Source organism: Lycorma delicatula, chromosome 5 (genome assembly GCF_047948215.1).
Source record: "Lycorma delicatula isolate Av1 chromosome 5, ASM4794821v1, whole genome shotgun sequence".
Classification (NCBI taxonomy): Eukaryota; Metazoa; Arthropoda; class Insecta; order Hemiptera; family Fulgoridae; genus Lycorma; species Lycorma delicatula.
In genome coordinates, this window is record NC_134459.1 from 176,925,586 (window position 1) to 176,932,734 (window position 7,149).

At 31.7% G+C, this 7,149-nt stretch overlaps 1 long non-coding RNA gene across 1 annotated transcript in view; it reads left to right on the top strand.

The window, feature by feature from the left end:
• LOC142324597 (uncharacterized) overlaps positions 1-7,149 on the top strand; it is a 43,935-nt gene that overhangs the window by 20,860 nt on the left and 15,926 nt on the right. The window lies entirely within an intron of this gene.

The following is a 7,149-nucleotide window of genomic DNA, read 5'->3' on the forward strand; positions in this document are numbered from 1 at the left end:
GAGATTTCAGGCTGGCACGAGTTAAAAGATCCAACCGGGGGGCTGACCTGCTATGCCGGATTTACTGCCGGTATGGGAAGGCCCCTTACAGTTAATAGGACACTCCCATGAGCTGAGCTTTACTTAATCGTATATCCGGCCCAGCGGAGTAGTGGAAAAAAAATAAATAAATAAAAAATCCTGTATGAAATAAACTATCAAAAGATAGAAGCGGGAACGCTTCAGGAAATACATGGGATTTGGTTATTCTGCCTTGCGGTCCAGTCTTGACGCCAGGCGTCAGTTAGGTTAAATCCGTCCTCTGTAGCAGCAATTGCTGTTTTGATAGGTGGCTTTCTAGATCGAAGGCGACCACGATTGGCATCCTCAATGTCCTCATGTATCGGTAGGTTTCGATCTTCTATAATCTTCTTGTACCCTCTTACAAGAGCTTTCATATGGCGCATGTTTGGGTGGTATGCGGCTCAATACCGGAGCCGTTCCGCGGGAGTAGACCTGATAACCCCGGCAATCATTCTCATAGTGTTATTAAGTTGAGCATCAATTCTATGAACAAAAAGGCTGTTAAGCCACACTGGCGCACATTATTCTGCAGCCAAAAAGATGAGGTTCAGAGCCGATGTGCGCGAAGTGGAAGCCGATGCTCCCCATGTTGTTCCACAAAGCTTATGTATATTGCTGTTTCTCGCTTTCAATTTCTCTGCAGTTTTCATTAGGTGCTCCTTAAATGAAAGGGTTCTGTCAAGTGTCACGTCTAGGTATTTTGGTGTATTATTGTGAAAGAGCCGTGTATTTTCGAATAGAATTTCAAGCTCCCTATTACCGAACTTGTTACTCAGATGGAAGCATGACACCTCTGTTTTACTAGCATTGTTAATATTAAGAATAACGATGATGTTACCGAAGGTTTTATTTAGAATAGATTTTAAGTTAAATACAATTTTTCTTAAATTCTGTCTAGATTTTTTTGTTAATCTTAGATATCGAAAGAATTACGTAAGTCACCGGTTTTATGTCTTGTTGATCGATCTCACGCCACAGGCAACGATTGCTGCACGCGTCTGATGTGAGCCGCTCCGAAAGATTACGTCACATCATCCAAAATCTAAGATTCAGGCGGCCGACAAAGAGTGCTGTTTCTTTCCCACGTTAATGCGCGTCTTCATTCTATCGCTGTGGAACTCGTTTGCCGGGTGTGAATCGGAGTAGCCGTCTGCTATAACAAAAAATCGTCCGTTATAATTAAAGGGATTTTTGAGAGCCAAACGATTTTCGAATTGAAAGAAGCCGTCAACCGATATTTAAAACGGATCGGCGACAAAGAGGTTGACTGTTTTGAATCTTGTGGACTACGATTATGTTGGAATCTGGGCTAATGTAAATAGTTTTAGTAAAAGGTCGGTTAATGGTAATATTTTTAATTAAAAATATTTATAATCTGATGTATTTACTTTTAAGGTAAAGTAAATAGTACATTCGCAATCGTGGAAATCGTCGACGTGACTTTTAAAAAATTATAAATTAATCATTTGAAAGGAAAAGTAACGGCACAGTGTAACGTCTTTACTGTTAATACTGGTCGATAGCTAGAGAGGAGTTACCGGTAGCGATTTAGCTCGTATATTACATTCGCGAGTGTCATGTAGGCTGTACTGTACAAACGTGCTTTATCACGGTAAATAATTACGATTTTGTAATGCGTATGATTACCGACTTCATTCTGGTATCTTCTTTTACGCTTAGTTACAGCTTACTAACCATGTGTTATAACAGGCTTCAAAAAATTTAATTCGAAGTCATTGCATGACGGGTTGATTTCCTCTATTACGTATATCGCTTATTATACAACAGATCATTTAGTCTTGATGAAAATTAAATTTTTGTTTTGTTTTTCTTTATTACTACTCAGCGTAATGTATTATCATTTATCTTTAACCTCTTTTAAAGCTACGTCAAAAAAATGAGGAGGTAAGTTTTGTGCCTTAAGGAAATTTTTTTTTTAACAAAAAAAATAGATTTAAATAAATTTTAAATAATCTGTGAAATTTTTTTTTATTCTGATGATCTGACGTCCAAAAAACCTATTTTTGCCTGACGGTCGTTTGCGCATATATTTATGTATGTTGGTCTTATAACTATTGACCTCGTTGGCCGATTTTCTTCGAAGTTGGTAGACAGGGAAAAGATTTTATAAATTTTTGCAAAAATTCCATAAAGAGGTGGTGTGCTTTGGCCGAAATAAAATTTCAAATTTTTACTAGGGCGCTTTACAAAACATTTTTCTTAAAAAAGCTGAAGTTTTTTTTATCAAGATCACAAATTACCAAAAACTTTTATTTAATATTCACTCCCGTCCTCAAAAAAGTCTGTATATTTTTCTTTTCTTAGCTACATCTTGCTTCAAAACAGAAATTAACGGGAGTTTATTGCATCTATATTTTCTACGTCGATAGTTCTCCAAACCGCTATAAAAACTTTTTGCCCGGTCCACTTTAATGGTCTGTGGTAACAAAAAGTATTTTTTTTTTACCACCGACCAAAAAGAAATGTTCTTTATTTAATTTATTTTAAATTTAAATCCATCTCGCTAGTTAACCGTCGCATTTAAAATGCAAAAATCCCAAATTTTTGGTATACCTTACTCTTTAGTATTCTTAAAAAAAAACAAAAGTCAAAAATGTTCAACCCCTTCCGAGAAAATTATAACTTTGTTTATTTTAAATTATTGCTATACGTATTTTTAAAGGAATTAAAAAAAAAATCATTTTTTTAAATTTATTATCGCTGCTGAGGGATTATTTTCTTAAAGATTAATTTTACTCGAATGCTTCCCCTTAAGTACGACAGTTCCCATAATGGAAAAAAATATATTTTCGTAATTTCAATTTTTAATCTTCAGAAAGCATTTTTTGTTAACAACAAATTCACTAAAATAACTTAATATCCTCCCTTGATCGGAGAGCTCCGAGATTTTTAAAAAAATTGAAAAAAGTTTTAATTTCGATTTTTATTTATTTAAAATCAATTTTAGTGAATATTTTAATCGTTAAATAGAGCCCCCTGATGCAAACTTCCAAATAGATTTAGATATTTTTCCAAATAGATATTTTTCAAATAGATTTTTGAAAAAATCTATTTTTCAAAATTGTGATGAAATATACTAATATAAAAAATTTTAGCTATAGCCTCGCTTTGTTGAGTATCTTAAATTTTAAATAATATTAGAATCTTGTTTATTATCTTTCCCTTTTACTTTTCTGGTTATTGCTCTATTGCTTCTGTAGCAACATAACTACAAAGCAAAAGTAGTAAAAGCTTAAATAAACTTTGCCTTACCAAAATTAAATGGTATCAATGTCTCATTACAGAATCATTGTGTCAAACTTCATTAAAATGGTCCATCCACTCTGGAATCAAACAAAAAAAAATGCCCGACAAACATACATATGTATGTAAATAATATTCATACATATATCCTTCCGGAATTTTTCAAAGTTGAAATTATTTTTATTATTTTTTATTTGAGGTCATGAAAGGTCAAGATTCACAAAAGCCTAAGCTTGCAAAATTTGACCCGATTAGCATACTTTGTACGGCTGCTTATATAGTATACTGTATTGCTATCAAACCGGAAATGTAAAAATGAAATGTTCAATGCAAAAAACTTGTATTTTAGTCACTGAATAATCGCTTATTATGTGTTAATGAGGAATCGGTGGTAGGAAATACTTTTTAAAATAAGTTTATGAACTCAAATTAAATAAATGATCTTTATTATTTGATGAAAAATCATAAAAAATTGACTTTTTTAACTTCAACTTTTTTTAAAAGCGTGGTTTTAGGAAAAACTTGTTATACTGACACACCAATTTCCCAGTTTTTGGAAAATATTTTAAATTCCGTAGATAATAAAAGATTTTCAATTTTTTGCGGTCCCAGTAAAAAACATTACATTTATTTTCACATTTTTTACTGATGAAAAAACTTAGTAGTTATGGTATCAGAGGAGCTGCTTAACAGTCAGTTAAAGTCATACTCTACCGACTGTAAACAAATGGTCGATATTTCAACTTGTGATAAAAAGACATACGTAAAACATCCCAAATATTTTGTGTTTCACGTCAAGATGTAGAATGTCGAATCCTTCAGAAGGGTTTTCGGATCGTTGTTTGGTTTTTATTGTTTATCGATGACCTGCTCAAAATCTTGAGCCATTCATTGTAATCCTTTTTGCAAATGACACAACCTTACCTATAACAGAAAAAAGTTACTCGGAAGGAATTGAAAATTGTGCGATATCACCTCAGGAAATTATTCACTGGATGGATTGTAGCTATCTAAATTTAGAAGACTGAAATGCTATTGCTCTGTTATAGATTGGCAGAGTAATTGTAATATTCATTAATTATAAAAATACAGATTGTCATAGATTCAAGCTTTCTGGGATACTCAATTTAAAAAATACATTAAACTATAACGATGAAATTATACAGAAAAATGGATAATAGTAATGAATTTAATTTTGAGTATAAAATATTTCACACCAGAAGCTTTAGGATTTTGTTATTTCACCAATAACATTACAAAGGATGGAAAAAGAAGAGCATATCAGAAAAAGATCAGCATAGGCAAAGATAACATAAAGAAAAACTGTCGCTTTAAAAATTTAGAAATTAAAAAGAAATTCTTTAAAGTATTAGTTTGTGAAGTAGTAGTTCACGGGAACAAAACATGACTACTTTAAAAGGTGGAGAGTTGCAAGAGAATGTTATATGTGAAAATAGGTGGGTTAGTATGATATTACTGAAATGGCTTTTAAGGTAAACTAAGAAGCAAGAAGTTAGTTTAAGGCAGAATCTTGTTAGAGGGATTTGCTGGTGATCCATTTATTAAGGCATTCAGGGTTAGTAAATTTAGTTCCAGGAGAAAATTCTAAAGGAAAATAAAGATTACAATGCGTAGAAAAATGATAATGAAGGAAGTAAGAGATATGTTGAGACCAATAAATCTGTAAAGGATAAAAATGAATGGTGAACATCACCGAAGCAAAAAAAAAATTAGAAAACACAAACAAAAATGTATACAATAAATGTAGCTCTTTGTGGTATCAACATATTAGGAATGCCAGAAAAAAATAAATGGAGCCATTTCAAATTCAGTTTTAAAGGAAAATGTTGAAAACAAGAGTCGGATACAAACTCAATTATAACAAGTTTGTGGCATTATGAGATAAAATGAAGAGTATCTTAGGACTTTTATCAAGTCATTTTATTGTTAGTTAATTTGGTAATTAAAGGAAATTGAGCATAAATGTTGTACAAATGTAAAAACTTGAAAGAAAGACTAAAATAATTGTAAGTCATACATTTTAGATCTACATTTTAAGTAGAAATACAATTTTAAATCTAGAAATTCAATTAATGCTGATATGTTTATATCCAAACAGGAACTGGAAGCTTTAAATTGAGGAAAACAATAACTGTTAGAAGATTATTTTTTTTTTCTTAATGAACAGAAAGATTATTAACAGATATTGATGTAGAAGATTCTCAACACTAAAGCAGAATATGTCTGTGTATCTAAAATAAATTAACAGTTACAACAGTAATGATTTTATTGGTTTAATATTTACGATTTAATAAGTATTTTGTGCATAGAAAGTTATTAGAGAACAGGAAAACTTAATTATAAAAACGTTATCAATTTATAAAAACGATACAGAATGCAATCAAGAAGCATCAAACCAGTAAAAAGACTTGACAACAAAAAATATGATTATGCTGTAACTTTTTTATCCAACAGTCGCTTTTCTAGTTTGATGCTTCTCTCAACTTTTCATTTTCTTTACTAATATTTTTTTTCTATATGCTGAATATATATATATATACATATTTAATATAATATGTATTGTAATTTTCCCTTACCTGCTACTCAGAGTGAGCACTTCAGATTAACTTAACCTAGAATCATAATGTATAGTCCAGTAGCTCACCTATCTCCTTTGTTTTAGAAAATTTTCTCTCTTTTCCAATTCATGTCCAGTCCTTTTCATTTTGTATCATATTAATCCATTTGATTTTTTACTTGCTGTGATAGCACATTATTAAATGTATGCATTTCTCTTTCTGATTTTTTGGTTGTCCATATGTCCATATGTTGTAAGACAAACAACTTTTCTTTTTAATTGTTATCCTCTGTTTGATACCAGGTCAGATAAAATTTCTGATGAAAGCTTTCTAGTTTTGATTACTTCTTGAATTCATCCATCCCAAGAAATTTTACTATTTTTTTCTTAAGGAGCCTGTTCGTTTCAAATGTCAGCAACCACAACAACAGTTTTTACTTTATAAATTACAGCCTAATACAGCTCTGTACTAGTTGTGTTAAACCGTGTTTTGAAATTTTTATTTTGAGTTTACAAGGTTCCCAGTTTCAAAAAACCTTTTCTCCTGAACAACTTCAGCAACCCATTATTCGTCATTTATATTATGCGTACAAAGTATTCTAATTTTCTTTTTTAATTGCGGTTATCTAGCCACAACTCTAGTGATGACATAAGTTCTAGAAACTTAAGTCAATACGTGAGAACCACAAGAAATTCTGGTATTAACATATTTAAAAAATTTTAACATAATCATATGCGTCTCAGTCCGTGCTTCACCAATTTATAAAAACCGAAGAGAATAGATTACATCTGAGGAGTTTCAATTTGTATTGTATTTGGGAGAATTTGGAGGGCTGCAATTATATGATATATGCCTCAACTGCAGATTGCAGTTTCATGGCCACCAGACGAAAGGTAGAAAGAACCTCTCTCGTTAGGGTTGTAGACAGAACCAATCGTATCAAAACCAAGGACAAAATAACTTAAAGAAGTCCCAAATCCTTAAAACTGATTTAATAGATATCTAGCATAGTTCAGTCAAAAACCAGTCAGGAGAAAAGAAATAAGAATAAGGAAAAGGAATAGTAAGTGATAAAACGGAATGACCTACATAATGAGGAAGCATGAAATGAAGCAAACCACCCCATCTAAAGGACTACTTTAGGCCCTTGCAGGTAGTACACATCTATTCCATTCACATTTCCTAAGAGAATGAGGTATTTTTACTGAGGATGGAATATCCTTAGTTAACATATCTGATTAAA